The sequence below is a fragment of the Euleptes europaea genome, chromosome 10 (assembly GCF_029931775.1).
Source record: "Euleptes europaea isolate rEulEur1 chromosome 10, rEulEur1.hap1, whole genome shotgun sequence".
Classification (NCBI taxonomy): domain Eukaryota; kingdom Metazoa; phylum Chordata; class Lepidosauria; order Squamata; family Sphaerodactylidae; genus Euleptes; species Euleptes europaea.
The window spans coordinates 60,025,408-60,047,328 of record NC_079321.1 but is presented as its reverse complement, the minus strand read 5'-3'; the positions used below and the strand labels follow the sequence as shown (position 1 = coordinate 60,047,328).

Genomic DNA, 21,921 nt, shown 5'->3' with positions numbered 1-21,921 from the left:
ATCCTGAACTTTCTAAATTATTGACTCCTTTACAGAGACGAAATCAGTGCCAATGAAAGCACTCATTACAGAAATGTTCAATTGTGAAAGTTATATATTATTTTCTTTTAGGAATCGTCTTGAAAAGTCCTTAAGTTTTAAAGAAATTTTTTACACTTAGAATATATTTGAAAACCTTGCAGTAAGAGTGGAAGGTTCTTTCATAGTTTTAATTTTAAGCTATGTTCATGCCAGGTTAATGTGTTGTCTGGCAGCCAGAGGTAGCTGCTCTGGCAGATGAAGTATGTGTTATGCAATACAGTGGTATAATTTTCTGTTATAAAAAAAGGATTGAAACATATTGGCTGGGATCCAAAGAGCTACTTTGGGCATGCCCAGAGGACTTTCTAACATTTTTCTTTCAAACAGCAGAAGCCCATTATGTAGCACAAGAACCACTTTTGAAAGTCCCTCAATTTCAAAATACGTTTGCCATGTGGCATGAGAAGCTACTATAAGGGACAGCAGTCTAAAACTGGGTACACAGACCTATCTGTCTTCTTCCTTCCCCTCCTTCACCCCACAGTGTATGGATTTGATTTCTTGCATTAGTCATCTGAAGAACACTTGCTAGGTTATGTGGTTTGGTTTTTGGCAAGCTGATAAGCAGATAACTTTGTCTTTGAGGAAGCATTGGGTTGAATTAGCTTTTTAGCACCTTGCCGCTGTGTAATTCTGTTGGTGTTAGGTCCACCATCCTGACAAATAACATATAGAATATCATCTATTGCATAATCTTCCTTAAACAGCAAAAATATTAATGTTTAGTAACATTCTCATCATACATCAGCAACACTTAAATTGGTGAAATTACTTTAAGCTTTTATGTAATTTAAATGCAGAACTCCACAAATGCTGTCACATGGTTTCTTTTAGGGATTCTTCTTAGCAATGACATTTATAGACTTGCACAAAGTGTTACAGGCCTTTACTTCTGGGTTCTGTATGCATTACAGAGAACTCTTAGGTGTTTTGTGGGAAAGGCAGCCCCACTCTCCGCCGCCTTTTGACCCCTCTGCATGTGCCAGAGGATCTGGTTGAGAGCGGGATCCAGGGAAAGCCACTTCCAAGACTGGACAAAGGTTGTAGATCCTGCTTAAATGAAATCAGTTGATCAAATGTGTTGTTTAATCCGTGCCACAATGGAAGCAAACATACAGCCTAAATATATAAGAGAAAGCTGTGAGACAATAAAATACATGCAGTCAACATTTTGTAATTGCCCCAGTAAATCTGCATAACAGTCAGCAACATTTTAACAAGCATAGCTCAGCTTTGCCAGGGCATGATAAATGAAGTAGTAAGTATATGTAACTAGTTACTAAATTGTCTGTCCTCAAGTTTCAAAAAAACTGGCTGATGTTAAGGATCCACCCACTGAATGTTTCAAAACTACTGACTGATATGTTGTTTAAAGGCAAACACGACGGTTTATATCCTAAAAGCAGCATATTTCGGCACTTAGGTCTGTGGCAAAACACACGTTAGATTAGTTGCATGTTAGGTCTGTGAGTCTTCATAGTGGCCGCTCCCCCCCACTTTGCCTTGTGAATTATGTATTTACCATGCCCAAGTGCATTACACAAAATTTAAAACGTAAATGTATCATGCTTTTATAAATGTAATAGGGTTGTGAGAAGACTTCTCTTGCTAATGATCTATCTTTCAGCCTAAAATTCTCTTATGCAGATATTGATTTTTATCATTATTAGTTAAAATATCATCCCAGTCTTCCTTATTAAAGGTGTAAATTGAAAGTTTTCTGCAGTCCCATGCTCTGTTGAAGGAACCAGGCATTTTAACAGAATCATCACCCCAAGTTCCCCCCCCCTTAAACACCATGCATTAATGAGCTTTATAATTAAGCGACTCATTTCACACCTCTATTGTTAGCCAATGGCATTGCATCTGTCCTGCTCCATTGATGCCCTTCTCACTTACTTATTGAAGCATTTAACAGTTTTGGCAACAGGGAATTACATGGCATGGGGTAAGTAGTCTAATTAGATGCAAGTGAAAATCCCTGGGGAGGTGGATATTTTAAAAGTAATTTGAAGAATCTCTTAATGATGCCGGCACTGAAAACTGTGGGGGATGGGGGAGGCTTGTGAACATGGAATAGTCATGCAGTGTTCTTGTGACAGTTTTTATTTTATTTTTTAAAGTATGCAACTGTTCTTTGCTTGGAGATGTGGCTGTTGGTCTTTTTATTTTATGACCTTTCAAAACTGAAATTTATTTTCTCTTTTTTATTGAATTAAATTTTTATTTTTATAACAACATAACACATACATACAAACATGAAACATTCACTCCCCAGACAAAATCATTACTCCATATCTATAACAAGATCCACGCCAACTTCCGCACTAGAGTGGAGATAAGTCATACTATAATACCAACTCTTAAACGATAGATCTTGAAAGTAATTAAGTCTTTAACATAACTGAAATACACACATTTATACTCAAACCTGTATATAATCTAGCTACCTTACGCCACTGTATTATATTATATTAATATACTGTTTATCAAGCCTATTAGCCAATATATCTAAACAGTACATATTTATACCCCTCTACTAAGTTGATACCTAACATATATAGTTTATATACTTAGAAGAAAGGAACTATTAATATTTGAGTTTATAGCAACTTATTCATCTGTATATTCGCTACACTATCTTATATAAAACTTATATTTTATAAAACTTAAAAGTTTTAAATAAAACTTAAAAAGTTTTATAAAACTGAAATTTCTTGTAAAGAATTATGCTGTTAGCAGCACACAAACAGCCCAATGTTAGTAGGTCTGAATATTGAGGGAGGGGGGCTCACTCAAACAAATGAAGATCTCTACCAAGACATTCTGCCATTACCAGGAAAAGTGGGACCATCTGAGTCCTCCTTTCCTCCCAGACCCTCCCCAAATGACTGCAGCTGATTTGATGAGCAGTGCCTGCCTCACAGTGTCTTGTTAGCCATGGGCCTGGGTTAGGAAACAGGGGTAAAGCTAAGGCTGTGCTGGTCCTGATTTGTATGGTGTTCAGAGACAAGAAAAATAAAACAAGGTACTGTAATCTTTACAGATATTTATTCATTAAAATGTTTATACCTTGCCTTTCCTCTTGGCTCATGGTGGCTGGATACACCTCACTAAATGACAAGTAAAGAATAATTGCTGAATGTGTTTTACTTTAATACAGTGTAAAATTCCTAAATTCATGGGGGAAATGGTAGAGCTTAGGGGAAATTCTGGTCAGTTCCAGAACCTTCCTTTTATCTGTTTGATATTGATGCCAAGTCTGGTGCTGGATATAAATCTGCTAATTATCTGAGAAGTACCGGTTGATAAATAATAGTAAAAAATATGTAAACCTATGTTAGCTATGCCTAAATTTAAGGAACTGTTGCTACTATTATTCTATACTAGTGTTTCTTAGACCTTTGAACTCTGGATCCTTTCTAAATTCCTTTTGAGCCCCCACCTCATCAGCAGCCATTTGCTTGACAAGTGAACACAGAAACTCTGCACACAGCTGCACGTATGCAGCCCACTACCACATGAGTAAGGATATGTCAGTAATCAACACGTGACACTGAACAAAAACTGGTTCTACTGATTTGAGTATGTTCCAAGATGGCCAACATGAAGCAGTTTTGTTAAGAGGTCCTCCCACCATTCCCCCTCCCTTTTTTACTCTATTTTACCTCATAAGGATCTGCCAGAGCCTATTTGGGACTACTTTAAAGTTATTTTGAAACGCACCAGCCAAGTTCGGGATCTTCGGCTTATGGTAGGAGCCTGTGTTTGGTGGGAACCTGTGTTTTGTCTGTTATCAGAGTGAAGGCTTCAGCTGAGAGGATTACCATGAAGATTGTGGAGGCCGAGTGTTTGTAGCTGGGCCCTGGGCTGTTAATAAGGCTCTTCCTTGTTTTTCGGTCTTGGAGTTACTCCGAATGAAAACTAGAAAAGGGCATCTACAATTCCTTCCTATAAGAGCCAGGAAGAGGAGATGATATCAGGAGAAGGTGCTGTGTCCAGAAGCTGCCTCTGCAGCTTCCAGGGTCAACATAGCCTTTCTGTCTTACATGCAGTACCTGCAGATTTCCATCTCTGGGACTTCCTGCTTCTTCTGCCCTTCCTCCAGGAAACAGCATTTTGAGAATCACTGCCTTGTATTTTTTCCCCCTAAACTGTCATTTCATAATTTCTTTTGTACGAGCTCATCAATAGTTTTTCCCCACAAGAGGGAGCTCACAGGGCCTTTTCTATATCTGTGGAAGAGTTTAAATATTATGAAGGATGTTTGAGTTTTTTGTTGTTGTTGTTCACCACTTATTTCCTTGAGCAGTGATTTAGCAATGTTATTAAAAATTTTACAGACCCCCCTTCTGATCTCTTGTCTTCCCTCACTGATGTTCTCCATGCATTAGACAGCCGCTTTTCAAAATTTTCATGGCCAGCTGTGCATTCTCATGGGGGCCTCTTTAGTCTCATGTCCTCAAAACGATATAGTGGGAACCATGTCAGCTACACTTTCCAAAAACAAACTCAAGGATAGTATTTGAATTGGCCAACAGGTCTTGGTGGTTAGCTGATTCAATAGGGCCACAGCTCAAAAGGCCCCGACCCAAGTTCTTATCAATCCCAATCTGACTTTGTTCCAGAGAAGAAGTTCCTTTTTGGTTGATAATTTCTAGCTGAAGGATAGCTGACCAATGCTGAGAAGAGCCCTGGGGGAATAGAAGCTTTTATAGTGTCTATTTAAAATAGAAGAAGACCAGTGTCACAACCAGAACGTCCTGTTTTGAAAGCCACAATTGCTGTTGTCTGTGGATACACAGTGGTGTCTCCCTATGCTGAAATTGTTTGCATTGGATAACAGAGTGAAAGCTCGTTCAGTTTTATACCAGAAGTAAATGTGATGACTATGTCTCTATGGGGGGTCACTTATACAATTCTTGGGGGTGGACTATTGGATCCCCACAACCAATCAATATATTTTCCAGCTAGTTCTTTGACCTGCGTGACAGCAGATCTATGGATTCTTGCACTCCAAAAGGGGGGGTCTAGTCTGTCCCTTTGCCCTGATATGGGGATTCCTTGTCCACATTCCCAGAAAAACTGAGCTGTTAGGTGCAAGAAGAACTCTGTCCTTCCAAATGACTCATAGACCTGCTAAAGTACCCTCAAGGTGCACATTTCTTAATCATCTTTTCAACTTTTCTTGGGAGAATAAAAATTAATAGCAATTTACAGGTGATTTTACCTGATAAGTTATTGTTGCTGCAGATGTGTTTTCTTTGCGAGTCTCTCCTGATCCTCCAAGAGGATTTTCAGAGCAAGCTTGAGGAAGGGGAAAAGATTCACCCTGCCAGCTCCTTCCATGAACTTTTCTTCTGAACTTTCATCTATTTCCCCTCGGTATACATGCAGTGGCACCAATCAAGCCACAAACCACTGGTTCCTTTCTCCCACTGTAGACCTCCACTTTGACTCCTATGTTGGTCCTAGGAGTCCACTGACTCCTAGGAGGAAAGTTTTAAGCAGCTCAGTGGGCTGCAGCTGGATGGTCCATGGATCATTAGATGAACGCCAGTACCTGTACTACTTTTTTCTTCAGTAAGAGGCTTCTTGATTGTAAAAATTGTGCTCTCTTCAGACCTTTAGCCTTAATGCCGGATTTGGGGAAGGTGAGGATAGGAGGTCAACAGAGGTTAGTCACTGGCAATTAAATGAATGTTCTGCGCCCTCTTTTTTCTTTTCTTTTCTTTTCTTTTTTCTTCTTTTTTTTGCCATCAAGTCACAGCTGACTTATGGCGACCCCGTAGGGTTTTCAAGGCAAGAGATGTTTGGAGGTGGTTTACCATTGCCTACCTCTGTGTCATGCCTCATGGTTTTCCTTGGAGGTCTCACATCCAAATACTAGCTAGGGTCAGGGTTGAGAGTGTGTGACTGGCCCAAGGTCACCCAGCAAGCTTCCCTGGCACAAGTGGGGATTTAAACTGGGTTTCCCAGGTCCTAGTCTGAAACCTTAACCACTACATTACGCTGGATCTCCACAGTCTCTTAGAAGCACATATTAATTCACACAGGGAACTTGTACTAAGATGCTTTGCAATGAATTGTTAAAAACGAATACCTGGTTGAGTGAGATTGGGTACTTTTTTTTGGCTCCTGTGTCCTCCCATTACATAACATATCCCCCACTGTAGCATACACAAAATTGGTGTAGATCGCACTGAGATGTTCTGCCCACTTGTCATTACTGACATTGGAGGGGAGGGGAGAGTAAGCAAGCAAGAGGGGGGAAAAAGAAGGGGCAAGTGGAAAACAAATATAAAAATAAATCTAGTCACTAAAGGGGGTTAAGTGACTTGGGACAAGAACTATTTCGAAAAGCTACCTGCAGCTGCCCTTTCCCCAACTTTAACATTTTCCATTATCCTTCTGTAAATAAAGAGCTTGTGAAACACTTTTAAAAAAAATGAGAGCTGGAAATTCATAGAGGGATTCTAGCATGGTCCAATTCACACAATGCAGAGTCTTTGTGGCCTCTATAAGGATTTTGTATCACACACGTATCCTGGAGTTCCGTTCTTCTCAGGCATTCATGGGCTGTACTCCAGTTGTCTCACTAATGAAGAAGGAATTCTTCTCCACCACTCTGTTTTTACAAAATGGCTCCATGGAGCTGTTATTTGCTCCATTTGGTAACTTAACTGTATACATTGTTACGGGTATGTTTCTCAGCAGAGCAAATAGCAGCTCCTGGGGCCAAAAGTGGCTAGAGAGGATAACCTGAAGCCCCTTTTCATGCACATTTTGATCGGGGGGCATGGAACTACTGTCACACACGTGATACAAAACCCTTGTGGCAGCCATGGGGATTTTGTATTGTGTTATTCGGCCCATTAAGGTAGCCAGGTCCCTTCACAGCTATGGGCCTTGGTGGGTTCTAACTCAGCTTTCCTTTACTACTTTATAAAATGGATAGCTAGCATCGTCTTTTTCTTCAAAACTGTTCAGAAATTAAATTCGCATTGTACTGCAACAATTTTGAAAAGATTACTTCAAGTGAAGTAGAAGTTTTCTTGGGTTGTTAGAAGTTGCAGACCAGTTCTTGCAAGCCTCTTGGGAGGGAACAGCTGATATTATAGAGAATTGTAGGCTCCAAACAATTTGTTGCATAAACAAAACATCAGGCAGGACGGCAGTCATGGTAAACCTTAGTCCCATAAAGATTTTCAGTGCAGCTCCCTGCACTGGAGGAACATTTGTGCATGTGAGATTAACTGGTACGGTTGAAATCTCAGTGTTAGCATATTTGAAGTTATATTCAGTCCTCTAACGTTAAGAGATTTATTTTGACGGTTAGGTTTTCAAGTAACTACTCCATGGGGTGATAAAAGTATATATATAAAAGGGACTGTATCCATCTCATTTTAGTTTAAAGGTCAAGGTAGATGTGATGCCTGTGGTGTTAAGCATGGGCTACACCCAGTCACCTAAGGAAAGAGGATTGGGATCTGTGTTCAACTGCAAAAGGGGCACAGGGGTAAATAGAGCACAACTCTCCGACTTGAGACTTCCAGGCCACTGTCCTTTCCAAGTGATTTTCTCCCAACCAAGCACACATCTGGTCTCAGAGTTCAGCTGATGGCACCAGTCACAATGAAGGTGGGGAAGGAGATGGAAATGGACGCTGTGATGTAAGCTGTGGCCAGGGAGAATTCTGCATTGCTCACTCATGTTCCCCTGGACCCCAATCTGTCCACCCTCCTTTTTGTATTCCTGGAACAGAGCTATATTGAAGCACACAGAGCTATATTGAAGCACATGTGATGTGTTACCATCACATCTGATTACCCCTTAAAGCTGCAATCCTGAGAAAGCAAAAAAGGAAAAGGAAAACTGCAGCCTCACAACTGGCAAGAAAGGGGGAAATGTAGGTGGTGGTGGTGGTGACAAATAGAGATTTTGATTAAACTAAAGAAATTTTTCAGGCGCATTTTGGACACAACTATCCTTTTGAGAACCAAAACTCTGAGACAGCATTTTGTTGAAAAGGGGAAATTATATGGAACTGCGGCTTATGAAGAAGACACACAGTTGACATATTCAGTATATTTATTCAGTTTTATAAATTCTCTGTTTGGCAGCAGCTTAGGTTTCCCCTCTCTCTTTGGGTTTCTTCTCACAGTCCAGGGGATCATGTGGACACCATCAATATGTTTCTCATTTTTTTCCATACGGAAGCTGCCCTCCTAGAGAATCCTCAAGCAGCACTTCAAATTCTCTTGGAAAAGCAGTCTGAGATTCAGCTAAGGAGTCATTCCTAGGGGGAAATGAAGGGGACATGGTGCAAATCTTCCTTCTGGCAGGAATGGCTTGAACATGGTATGTGTTCGTAACCAAAGCAGAATTTTTTGCTCTGCCAGATGAGTGAATGTGCAATATTCTTTTAATCTTCCTTCTTATTGGCTACCCCACCAAAATAAACAGGATCCATTTGACCAACGATTGCATCTAAGGCTTATAATATATGATTCCCCCCTCCTTTTATTTGAACAATATAATGAGAAACACTTTCTTAAAGGTTTGCAAATATTCTAAAGACCTGTGGCCATGGTACCTGTTCATGTGTTGCTTTCCAGAGAAACCGTGTTCTTCGATAGAATCTCTTTTGTATTTGCTTTTCCTACTCTTGTCCTCTTCATAAAAAAACGGTGTGGGGGGTAGGCTTTAGCCCTTTCTTTTCTCTAAGAATCTTCCTATTTTTTCATTGGGGAAAACTGAAAAAAATCTCTTATGAAATATTTACAAAGATAAGTAACATGTTTTTTAATGCAGGGGTTTAAAACATTTTATCTATTCTTTACTTTCCCAAAATGTTTTGCAATAACAGTGTGTTAGCTGTGTAAGATGATCTGCAGGATCAGTTAATTACAGTTCTTATATATTCTTTGACATATTCTTATGTCCAAGTCTCAAACCCACTGTTCAGGGTATATTTGTAATTATTGTTTGAATAAATCTAACGTTTTCATCCTTCTCAATCACATAAATATGACAAATAGAACAATGTTATATTCTTACTTATATATAAAGCAATTTTTTTTAAAACAATGAAGTAAGCTTAGATCTGGTAAAATAAATATGGCTTTTCCAGAAATTTTCCTTTTTCTCTTGACTTCAGGATTTCCAGAATTTGTATCATTCTGCTCCTCACAATGAAGATAAAATAACAAATGAACTTGCCTAGCCCACATTTATTTGAACATGACATCTCCTAGTCTATCCAATACTAAGCCTCTATTTCTGGCATTGGAATCAAGTGCTGAATAAGCTGCCACGTTAAAGTAAATACTGTACTGTTTCGTGTTAAGATACTCGGAATTATTTTGTGAGCAACTGAGTCAGCAACTACAAGTGGTACTCTGAAGACAGTTGCTGCAGCATAATGTGTGGGATCTACTGCAGTCTCCAGATTAGCCTCAGTAGCAGTAGGCAACACTTACAGTGCATTCTTAAGGAGAATTACTCCAGTCTAAGCCCATTGAAATGAATGGGCTTAGACTCTCCTTAGGAATACACTGTTAGTTACAATATGTTTCCTGCATTGTGCAGGGGGTTGGACTAGATCACCCTGGTGGTCCCTTCCAACTCTGTGATTCTATGCAATCCAAAAGATCGTTTGGCCTCTTCAGACCTAGCTGTGTCAGTGCAGAGCTCCTTTAACCTTAATAAGCAGCGATTCAGGAATTGCAGTTGCCCTGCTTGCCACACATTGCTCGCTGGTGAGACAGCATCAGAACGAGCCACTCTCCCAGCCGCTGCCACCACATACATCATAGCACGGGTAGAACCTCTTCAGTTGACTTCAGCGTATTAGCTAGTATTGGGAGAATCTAGAACTTAACTGAATTGTGTTTCAAGCTGTTGTGTTTCTGTATAACGGCTGCAGAAATAGATTTATTTGGGGTTTTTGGGGGGGAAACTACATAGACTATGCCTTAATATTCCAGAAAATGATACTATTTTTCACTGCAAGCATTCCATATTCCTGAGACCTTAATTCTGATTGTCTCCCCAGACACAAGTAATTCCATCATTATTTGGATTTTTTTTAAAGTTCTAAAGCTAACTTTAAACTAAAAACACCTGGCGCTCTCCGCCTTCCCAGTTTAGCACAATCAGTAGGTAAATCAAGCTGACAGTGCCCACCACTCATTGCTGACTGAATGTGGCATATCGTATTTTTCACACAGTGCAAAGCAGAGGGCTGGAGGAGAACAAAGTTCAAAAGCACAATGGACTGATATTTGAGAAACAGCATTCTTGTATGTCCTTTTCCATTTATGGCAAAAACAATTGTTTGCTTTTTCATTCTGTTGCAGTGGTCTAATCCCCCTTCTCTTAAAACTTGTTCATTTAAAAACAGAGTTAAAGAATAAAGATAAATTTAGAAGTAAATCCATAGTACAGCAAAAGATCTGGACCATCTGTTTCATAGTTTCTAGAAATGGGGGTCTAGAATGGGTATTAATATATTGGATTGTTTTTCATGCCTCACCTAACTATAACATGACCAGGTGTACCCTTCTTACTGGAGAAGAAAAATGGAAATAAGCCAGGACTGTATTACTTTTATAGTACCACCACCTAGTCAACTGGATTATCCAATCCTAGGCATGTGTAGTCAGAAATCAGTACCATTGGCCTCAGCAGGTTGCCAGTTGCAGTTTAGGTCATTGCAGCTTGTACTAGGAAACACCCTAAAATCTCTAGGAATATCAGCCTCAGTTTTTCAGAGCCAAGGCTTACACAGAGTTTTGAAACCATTTATACTTTCCTAAGGACCACTGTCAAAAGCTCTGCTCGCGACCTGAGTTCAGTCCCAACAGAAGTCGGTTTCAGGTAGCCGACTCAAGGCTGACTCAACCTTCCATCCTTCCAAGGTCAGTAAAATGAGTACCCAGCTTGCTAGGAGTAAAGTGTAGATGACAGGGGAAGTCAATGGCGAACCACCCTGTAAACATAGTCTGCCTAATAAACGTCGCTTGTGATGTCACCCCATGGGTCAGTAATGACCCAGTGCTTGCATAGGGGACTACCTTTACCTTTTAAGGACCACTGTCAAAATCTTAGAAATCTGAATACTGAAGTGTATGGTTTGTTTGTTTTTTGTTTGTTTAGTCTGTAGCATTATTATGAGAGAAGCCATCTGCTGAATTTCTCCCTGCCTTTACTTTCCATTGAAGCCCTCTTGGGGCCAGGTAATAGAAATCATGGGTATGAGGGATACAGATATGTCTTTATATATTGTTAAGAGACTTTGGCTTTCCCCTATACCTAATTTTCCTATTTGACAAATAGATTTCTATCCAACACTGGGATTGCCAGTGATGACCTCTGGCTCTCTTTTTCTCTTCCTCTTTCTAGTTCGGCCTTGCATGTGAGTGCCTGTCCATGCGATGCAAATCCTGATTGAATTTTGGTTGAGTGTAATCTAGATCCCATTGAAATTGATGGGGAAAGCACATCTCTTTTGATTGGAATTGCACCACTGCTTGAGTTAGCATACTCCAGAAATCACTGGCATGAACATGCATACCATGTCACCATCAGTGTTTTACTTTTATTTGAAAAGAAGAGATGCTTTCTTGTTCTTGTTGGAAAATAACCGGGTGGGGTGGCAGCATTAAGCCATTTAAAAATTAAAGATGTGGATCAGGACTTTCCTGGTGGTGACCCTTGAGGTAGGGCAGAAAGAAGTAAAAAAAACCTGCTGCTGTTGAACCAAGAGCCCTATATCCTAACTGGTGGAAGGAAGTCAGTTATAGACAAGGCTGACACATCCTGAGTGGCGGATGAACTATGAAACTAATGAAGCTTAAGCGTCAGGGCCCCTAATCCCGGAGCGGCCCTGAAGCAACGTTTTTTTAATGAGTGAATTTTTCAAGAAAATCGATGGATATTTTTAAGTGTTTTTTATTAAAATAAGGCTATTTTAGTGATAGAATCATAAGCCAATGGGTTGAAGTACTTAATATTGATCTTAGAATATGCTCTAATACCCATTTCATATGGCCTCAAAGTTGCTATAATTGGTCAAATTTCAAAATTTTCTCAGGGGCTTGCAGCACCCAAACCCCCAGCTGTATAGGCTTGCTGAGCTCGCCAGAATCTACTCATAGCCTACATTTTGGCAGCAGGGTCCTCAAATCCTTCGTTGATACATAGCTTAATAGTTCTGTGTCTCAGCCCTTAGGCTAGAGCCAATCGGAACCATAAAAAGACACACTGAGTTCTCAATTCTGGCTGCACTCATCTTGCTTGTGCATTTTACACCAAAAATCAGATTTTCTCCTCTTTATCCTAATGAGCCCCCTCTGATGATCTTCTATCTCTCTATTAGAGAATGAACCAATACATCTGCCATAGAACAACCCCATTGAAGAAGATAACAGTGGTTACCCAGACCTCATTGCTGATGGAAAGGTTACCCAGACCTCATTGTATGGCCCATTTTAAAGGACTCTACCCCACCACCCTGTTCTCCAGCATTTGGGCCTTGTTGGATGTTGCCCTTTTGTTGCTGGTTGTGAAGGGTCCCCCATAACAGTTCAAGCTTCAGGGTCCCAAAAAATGTTGGTCTGCCACTGCACATCCCCATGAAAACAGGCTGCTGATAAATGGTCTGCTTGAACATACCAGAAAAGTGCTGTGCAAGGAGGCCCCTGGTTCAACTAATTCCTCTCTTGGTTTCCACTGAAATCCATTGGCTGCTTTTGGCCCCACCTCACTGCTCTTCACTGGATTTTCCCAGTCGATGCAGTTACATTCTCTGAAGTGTTCAGTAGATATTTGATACTTCATCTGAACTACAGCTACTTCTAGAGCTACTTCTCAACAAGGGCGGAATTCTCCCTCGGATATTTTAGGGTTCCGGAGGGGCGGGGAATTGGGACCACTATTCAGCAAATATACATATTATTTGGAATGCACCTTTTGAGTTAGACTATCTTGGGAAGGGGGGAATTATATTCTGAACAATGGTGAAAGGGGGGAATGGAGCAAAAGTTGAGAACCAGTGTTCTAGAGAGTGTGGAGAGTTACTAGAACACCGGAATAACATTGTGTTAAGATCTGTCCCATCAGGTATCTGCCTTGTTTATGTGAAGCTGCTGTAGACCAAGTAAGGCCACTGGTCTGTCTGGATCAGTGATCTCCTATTATTATTATTTGTTACTTTATTTTGTTAACTTAAATTTATATCCTGCCCCCCCCCCCCGCCAAAGTTGGACTTGGGGCAGGTAACAGCATTTAAAATCAGCCCATAGGCATAACAATAACTAATTCCATTTACTCTGACTGCATTGGTGCTCCAACGTCTTAGGTGAAGAAAGGTCAGCAACCAAGATTTTTTGTGTAGCTCTGCTTAGAATAGCACTGTCAATTACACTTGCATAATTTTTTTTAAGTTGTTTAACTTTTTGCAAATCCCTCTGCTGGAACTTCTTATCAAACTCAAATTGCTTCATGGTATAAAATGTATTCCCTCCTAATATAAAATATATTAACTAAATCAGTCTTCCCAAATCACTTGTGTAAATGAGTCAATTTAGGGATTAAACAGATTGTGTCAATAAATTAGAAAAATATTTATTAGACAGTTAGTAACAGATGTATAAATCAAGCTTCCTGCTTGCAGAGTGTATCTTCATAAACAATTACATTTCAGGTTCTGCGCTTTCAATTTCTTGAGCCAGAAGCTGGGCAGACCACCTGGTCCACATTGTGTAGGAATTAGTACCTGATTTTTTTCACCTTCGTCACTTTTCCACTATGTTTGTTAGGTTGTAAGTCTTTAGGGCAGGGATCCAATTCTTCTAACTGCTGTACTGATCCTTAAGAGTATTTCAAGTGCTTAATAAATAATAAAACTCATTTCAGTTTGGGGTAGAGAAAAGATGTTTCAATAGTTCAAAAAACAATTAGGCTAATGACACACTACAAATATTAACAGAGAACAGAAATTGAAATATGCTTTTGGATATTTTCTGATCAATCTCAAATTTTAAGAACATAAGAAAAGTCAATCTGGATCAGACCATCAAGACCAGCAGTTGTTTACACAGTGGCCAACCAGGTGCCTCTAGAAAGCCCACAAGCAAGACAACTGCAGCAGCATTAACCTGCCTGTGTTCCAAAGCGCCTAAATATAAAAGGCACGCTCCTCTGATACTGTAGAGAATTTTGATGCCTTCTTTCAACGTAAAACAGCAGTGGAGCCTTTAAAAAACATGCATTTGAAATTTAGCCCTATTGGTTTTTGTCAGAATTTATTCCCAATAAATTTGCTTAGGATCACACATTAAACAAATGAAATGAGAGATGTTTTAGATGTCACTGACTTAATTGCTCCTCTGTTGCCATCTCTGTTTCTGGTAGTTGATATGATGCCCAGGATGCAAGAACTCCACATGCTGTTCTGCCCATGACTTGGAAAAGTAGTGCTCTTGCTTCCTGATCTTTATCTGATAGCCATTGTAGACTATGCCAGAGCAAAAACTATTGAACATAGTATTCTGGTATGGAAAATAGCTTAGGTTCTTTAATTCTTTGTTAAAAGATTCTAAGTGTACATCTAAAAGATGGTAGCAGTGACTGCTATGTTAGCAAGAATGCATGCTTGATTCGCACAGAGCAGATGGATGCTTGACTGCCTGCTAATCCACAGCTGGAATGGTTTCAGCGTTTTCCACGTTGCTGGGTTAGAGTGGCTTTTCTAGTGGACTGAGAGGGCAGCAAGAGAGGAATATCATTATTCATCAGTATCCCAGTGGGACCGCTGCCAGCAGAGATTAATTTTTTCTCTTATGCTTGTAAAACAAGCTCAGGTGGAGTCTCTAATCCTCAGGGCACGGGTGGCAGATCAAGGAAGATGCTACAAAGCTAGTTAATTTTCAGATTCTAGGGGAAACAGAAGCTCTGTTAGATGTATAAATACATGATTGCAAATTTAAGTAGCTCAAATCCAAATGGGATCTTCCCAGACATCTGGTACTGAAAATCTCTATTTTTCTTTGTTGTTTTTAATAGAAGTTCTTGCAAGTTTGAATCGGAGCAAAAGTAGCTCTCTTGGTTCAAGTTAGCTTCCAGTATCATTCTTGGCAGATCATGTCTTAATAGCTAGATGTTTTTACAAGTGGCAGATAGTAACATAAGCAGATTAAAAATGTAGAGGTTACAGGTGCCTTCTGATGTGTACATTGTGATCCTTGTAACAATTTTTTTTTTCATTTTCCTCTATTTTGCTATGATCAGATGCAACATATTCCTTTAACATATCATGTCTCTATGGTAGTTTGTCCTACTTCTTGGAGTACTAACACCTAACTTAAGGTAATTAATTGTTGATTTTTTTTTTACCGGAGAGAATTTTTCCCTAATAAGTTTTTTTTTAATTTCATGTCTAACATCCTGGCAGTATTTGCCCATTTACAGCTCAAGATCATTTATTATCATCAAACCATTGTCAGAATTTCTGGCTGGTTTAAATTGATGTCATTTTGTAAAATGTAGTCAATAACAATCAACGGGATTAGACTGCTTTTGAAACTTAATTGTCAACAACAGGTTGAATAGCTGACGTCTGTGCCATAACAGAGACGTTTACCGTATATACCCGTGTATAAGCCGACCCGCGAATAAGCCGAGGTGCCTAATTTCTCCCCAAAAATGGGGAAAAATTAGGCACCCACGTATAAGCCGAGGGTCGGCTTATAACTCCTCCCCCCCGCCGCAGGCTTATCTGACCGGCTCCTGGCGGCGAAAAGCGGCGCGGCCCCGGTGGGGTGGCTTTCCTGCAGCCGCAGGAGGCCGCCCCCAGGCCGCTCCGGGCAGCGGAAAGCGGCACGGGCCCAGCAGCCTCCCAGGCAGGCCCCGCTGGCCGCTCCCAGGCCGCGGGAAGGTGAGCGGGCTGGTGACGGGGGCGGCCGCGAGGCCTGCCTGGGAGGCTGCCAGGCCCCGCTGGCCGCTCCCAGGCCACTCCTAGGCGAGCGGGCCGGCGGCGGGGGGGGCAGCGGCGAGGCCTGCCTGCTCCCAGGCAGGCCCCACTGGCCACTCCCAGGCCGCTCCCAGGCGAGCGGGCCGGCAGCGAGGGCGGCGGGGGCGGCGGCGAGGCCTGCCTGCTCCCAGGCAGGCCCCGCTGGCCGCTCCCAGGCCGCAGGAAGGAGAGTGGGGCGGCGGCGGGGGCGGCGGCGGGGGCGGCCTGCTCCCAGGCAGGCCCCGCTGGCCACTCCCAGGCCGCAGGAAGGCGAGCGGGACGGCGGCGGGGGGCGGCGGGGGCAGAGGCGAGGCCTGCCTGCTCCCAGGCAGGCCCCGCTGGCCGCTCCCAGGCCACGGGCTGGCGGCGGGGGTGGGGGGGGCGGCAGCGAGGCCTGCCTGGTCCAAGGCAGGCCCCGCTGGCCGCTCCTAGGCGAGCGGGCTGGCGGAGAAGGATGGCGACAGTGGTAAGTTTCCCTCCTCCCTCCCCCCTCCTCCCCCCTCCCCTACCCTACCGTATTGACCCGCGTATAAGCCGAGTTGGCTTTTTTCAGCCCTTTTTTTGGGCTGAAAAACTCGGCTTATACGCGAGTATATACGGTAAATATTTTATCATCTAACATTTTGTTTTGCCGCTGTTTGCTCTTGTAGTTTGAAACTCCTATATTGATGCTGTGGCTTACTTTGGTGGTGGTGGTGGTTGGTTTTTTTATAACTGGTTTTACAGCAACCCTGTAGGTATATATGTACCTGAAACAGAGGACAGTCCAGGTTTCTCTTAAATGATCTTCTAGTTCAATTTTTTTGTGCTGCTGCTCTTCCAGGTTTTTCCTTTTCTGAGTATTTCAGTCTTCCTTTCCAGTCACAGTTCTCTCACAAATCTCTCAGCCCACGTGGAGGCAGGTAATGGCAAACCACCTACAAACAGGGCCAGTGCCACGCTTTTTAGTGCCCTATGCGAGGCTAACTACTTGAGACCCCCCCCCATTGCAAAACAATTTTCAGAAACAAATGTCTTGTAGAAAAAATAAAAACACAAAACTTGAAACTGCTATTTTTTTTAAAAAATGCCCCTCAGGTCAGTTCTGCTCCCCTTTGAGGTCTGCACCCTAGGCGACCTCCTAGTTTACCTAATGGTAGCACCATTGCTGCCTACAAACATCTCTTGCCTTGAAAACCCTACGGGGCTGCCATGTCAACTGTGACTTGACGGCACACACACACACACACACACACACACAAGCAAATCTACTGGTACTGCTTTGTTACTGTCAAAAGACTCCAAAATCTGTACGTTTTTTCTCATGTCAAGAGTCTGAGAAAGCTCTAGATCCCATGTTCTTTTGTCTCTAGCACCTGATACTCAGAACAATGCTGCCTCTGAACATGAAGTTCTCTTCAGTTGCAATAGATTTTTTTGTTGATTCTTAGCAAGAAACATCCACCGAGATGCTCATCATTCATAATTTCAAAGATGCTAAATCTTGCCTAAGCTTTGTTGTAGTACAGTACTAAGGCTGCCATCGGGACTAAAAAATCACTGCAGAACTGTTAACTAATTAATTATAATGATTATAATAATCATATATAATATTTATAAAGTACCTAAAAGCCGACAGGAGATTTATAAAATTTAATACAACAGTGGCTGATAGGACAGTTGTAGGGCTTTGATTGGCCTTTTCCCCTCTTGACCTATTTTAATGGCATGGGATGAATTAATACTATTATAGTATGCACTATGATTTTTCAGGAACTTGCTGGGGGATTCTGAAAGAAAGTGCATACAATTAGTTTTCCCTTTCATTCTGCTGAGTTCATTTTCATCGGTATTATTTACACTGTATTCTAATCACTGTTTTTAAAGCTATAGAGTTCTCTGGTCTATTAGAGGATTCATCTCTAATGCAAGAGTAAGAATTGCCTTTATCGGTTTAGTTTGCTTTGTTATGACAGTGAAAGTATTTGGTGTGAATTGCATGTGAACAAAGGTGCTCTGAATCCAGATTCTGTGCTTGATTCTCCATTAAATGCTAGAGTCATCAATTCTTTCCCTGCCCCTCCCCAATCAATCAAAGCTCTTTTCCAAAGTATGCTAGTATTGCTATGCTGTAATGTTTATTACAATTTAAGTTCACACTTCAGAAGAAGTCTGAGCTTTTGGTCAGACTTGCTTTTAACCAAGTCTGACCTTCCAGTGCTCTTTCACAGTGGGAAAGGTCATCTAGATTCCTGATCCCTGTAGAATTACAAATGCCAACCATGGTATGCGCATTTTAGTTAAAAAGTAAAGCTGGAAGCTAAATAAACTCTCATGGCTTTTAAGCAGACAATGAGTTTTGTTGTAATGCACAACTGTACTCAACAATTTTCTCTTCTTTTGTTGTTCATGGAGTTGTGATGTTAAACGTGTGTGTAATATGCTTAAGTATAAGAGGTTGTATATGTATAGTGCATCTTGCATGTGGTCAAATGACACAGAGGTTTCTGGCAATGTACATAGGAATACAGTTCAAATGAATAGCAGCCCTGCTGCTGTCAGACATGTTTTTGTCTACTTGGGGAAGGAGAGGGTTCCACAAACGTAACAAGTTGTAGATTTTTTTGCAGTATGTGGGAACGGATCTAGGTGCAATTGTAAAATAAAATAGTGATCCATGAATTCCATAAAATCTGGTTAATTTAATTGCTTTTTAATGGATCATTGTACAATCCATTTCCAGCCACTTGCCTCTCAGATTAGTACATTTAACCAATTTGCATTCTCCAAGTAATTCTACTACTAATCTATTGAAGGCCAGAAGCTAAATGGTACTTAGGCAGTTTTTCATCTTCTTCCTCACCCCCATTATGACCACTACTTCTTGATCTGGAGAAGAGAAATAGTTCCTTATGACCTCCATTCATGGAGGCAATATTGTTTTGAGGAATACTAGACTGTACCAAGACTAGAAAAGTAGTCTTTATCATTGTTCTGCCTTGGGAAATGGTCTCAGTACTGGATGAGAACAGAGTTGAAAAGGAGTTGCAACTTTCCTTCTCTCCTTTTACTTCTCCCTTTAACATTGATGGGTTTGGGGTTCATGTATAAGTGTTTCACCCCATTTCTGCCAGCACATCTTATATGGTTGCCTGGCTTTAACCCATTTGTTCTCACTTGGCCACTAATAGTTGTTTTAAGAGTAGTTAGTAATAGTGAGAGCTATTCCTGCCATTGTGCAACCTTTTGAGAAATTGTGCTTCTATTTTCTCCTATGCTGACACATTCAAACCTGATTTATATATATACACACACACAAGTATATATAAAGACAACCAGAATACAACTTTCAAGTGTGCAAATAGAATACCATACCTTTCCAATACCAAAGAAGATTGTGGTCGAAAGGCTGTTCTGATGCTGCATTAATAGGGACAAGTCTCAACCTAGCATGACTGTCCGGCTCTTATGTGCCTCCCTCTTATGGAAAGAAAATAATAAATTAGACTTTAACTCTTTGATGTGATCATGGTATCTTCCTATCCACTGCAACTGTCCCTGGAAGTAGCAACAGGTTAATTTTGGGTGGCAGGTGGAATAATATGTTCAAATAAACGTATCACAGCCCAGTGAAATTGTTACCTTCTCCCTGCTATGAGTGGGGGTCATGATATATGGGGTTGAGATTTCCCCCCAAATGTGATGTCTGGATGGGTTCTCAGATGAGTTGGGCATGCTTTCATTGATCACATTAAAGATGCTATAGTAACCCCTGAACACATAGTCAGCACGTTACGTTATATTTAAAATAGGATGGAGCATATGAAATTCTCATTTGTTCTAAAAACCCTCACACATGGTAGGGCACAGTCACGTCTCTGCTTGCTGTGCTCGTATATCTGTCAGAACAAATAAAATTTCATTTAGAAGACCGTGTATCCTAAAAAGCTGGGACTGGAAAGCATATTTTTTATGGACTAGAAATAAACTCCTATAAATAGAAAGTTGAATAAAGAATAACTAATACAGACCTAATTTTAACCACACTGTTAGGCTCCACTCTAATAAAGGCATTTCTTCATGGTTTGTTTTCTGCTCATAAATCTGTGCTCAACTTAACTACATCTGCTTGCTAGTACACATATGCATAGGCTTATAAATCAGGCTGTCACTTAATGTACCGTCCAAAACTTAACAATAAAGCATTGGTTGATAATATGTTCTTCCTGAATTGGAGCTTGTGTCGGATGTTTAACAGTCTGGCAGCAACAATGGAAAGAGCAAAATCAAAAATCTGTGCTGTTGTTCATAAAATATAGCCCTGGCAAACTAGGTGTGCTATATATTGCAATTGTAGCTTGCCAACAAAAAAGTGAGATTTCCTTAATTGGCTGTGTATATGAGGCTGCAGAGAACCTTAAAATGTTCAGTTACCTCCTAAGATGACCACTGTTATCTCCAAACTGGGTCAGAGATCTCCATGCTGACTCAGGCCAAGAGTCTTCTAGACCAAAAGTGGACAGCCAGATGCTTTTTGGGAGGCCTGTCATGTTTACTTAGCCACAGATATCAGTGCGATAGAAATCATCTCCCCTTTTATCATCACAACAAACCTGAGAGGTAGCAATTGGTCCGAGATCACCCAGTGAATTTCATGGTAGCACAGGGATTTGAGCCTGAGTTTACTGACTCTTCATTTACGCCTTCTGTTTACTTCCAATTCTTTAACCAGTTTTCAGTCACCATATGTCAACACCTTTGTCACAGACCCTTTTCTCGATATTGGTAGCTGTCAAATCTCCCCCAGAGAACCCTATAAATGGATGCATGTTTTTGGCCTGAGAGGATAGTCCTGTATCTTTCTAAATGGATGATTTCTAAGGGATCACTTTACCTCTTCTGTGATTCTGCCCTGCCAATGACACTGCTGTTCATGTAGGAGTGGGATAACTTCACCATAGCTATAGAATTCTTTTCTAATTATCTCTTCTCCTTTCTTAATTTGCTCAGGTCAGCCATCTTGGCTTTGAGGGAACTTTCCCAGGCCTCCATGTCCTTATGTTTGTAGATCAGTAGCCCCCTCTCAAATTTTCCCTGCCCGTGGTTCTTCTCTCAGCTTGGTGTAGTGGTTAAGAGCGGTGGTTTGGAGCGGTGGAGTCTGAGCTGGAGAACCGGGCTTGATTCCCCACTCATACACATGAGTGGCGGAGGCTAATCTGAGGAACTGGATTTGTTTCCCCACTTCTACACACGAAGCCAGCTGGGTGACCTTGAGCAAGTCACATTCTCTCAGCATCACCCACCTCACAGAGTGTCTATTGTGGGGAGGGGAAGGGAAGGTGATTGTAAGCCGGTTTGAGTCTCCCTTAAGTGGTAGAGAAAGTCGGCGTATAAAAACCAACTCTTCTTCTTCTCTCAATTCTGGTTTTGGACAGTTGGCAGTCTAGTGTTAGGATATGTGGCTAGCTCTTAGGCCCAAAGTTATAAGCTGCACAAGACCACAACTAGATCTGAATATCTCATGTGACTGAACAATGAAAGGTGATTAAAGGGAACTTAAGTGCCTCTGGGAAGTCTGACTTGCTTCCCAAGGGTTTTCTGTTCCCTAAGCAACTGGGACTGGCTTAAAGAAAAAACTTTAATAGAAAAATGAGAAGTATAAAAAGAGCATTTTTCATTTACCTGGGATTTGAAAAAACAACATAAGAATAAAAAAGGCATTTTACTGATTTTTTAAAAACTTTTAATTGTTCTGACAATTTTTGAGTTGTAATCCTTTTGCACTAGACTGTCAGTAAGCTTCAAGTTCTCCAGAGCTCTTACTCAGATTTTGGTTAACATCTTAA

The 21,921-nt window shown here is 41.1% G+C and overlaps 1 protein-coding gene across 1 annotated transcript in view; it reads left to right on the top strand.

Annotated features, from left to right (window-relative positions):
- Window positions 1-21,921, top strand: part of ASCC3 (activating signal cointegrator 1 complex subunit 3) — a 267,934-nt gene that overhangs the window by 209,766 nt on the left and 36,247 nt on the right. The gene's annotated exons all lie outside the window — the stretch shown is intronic.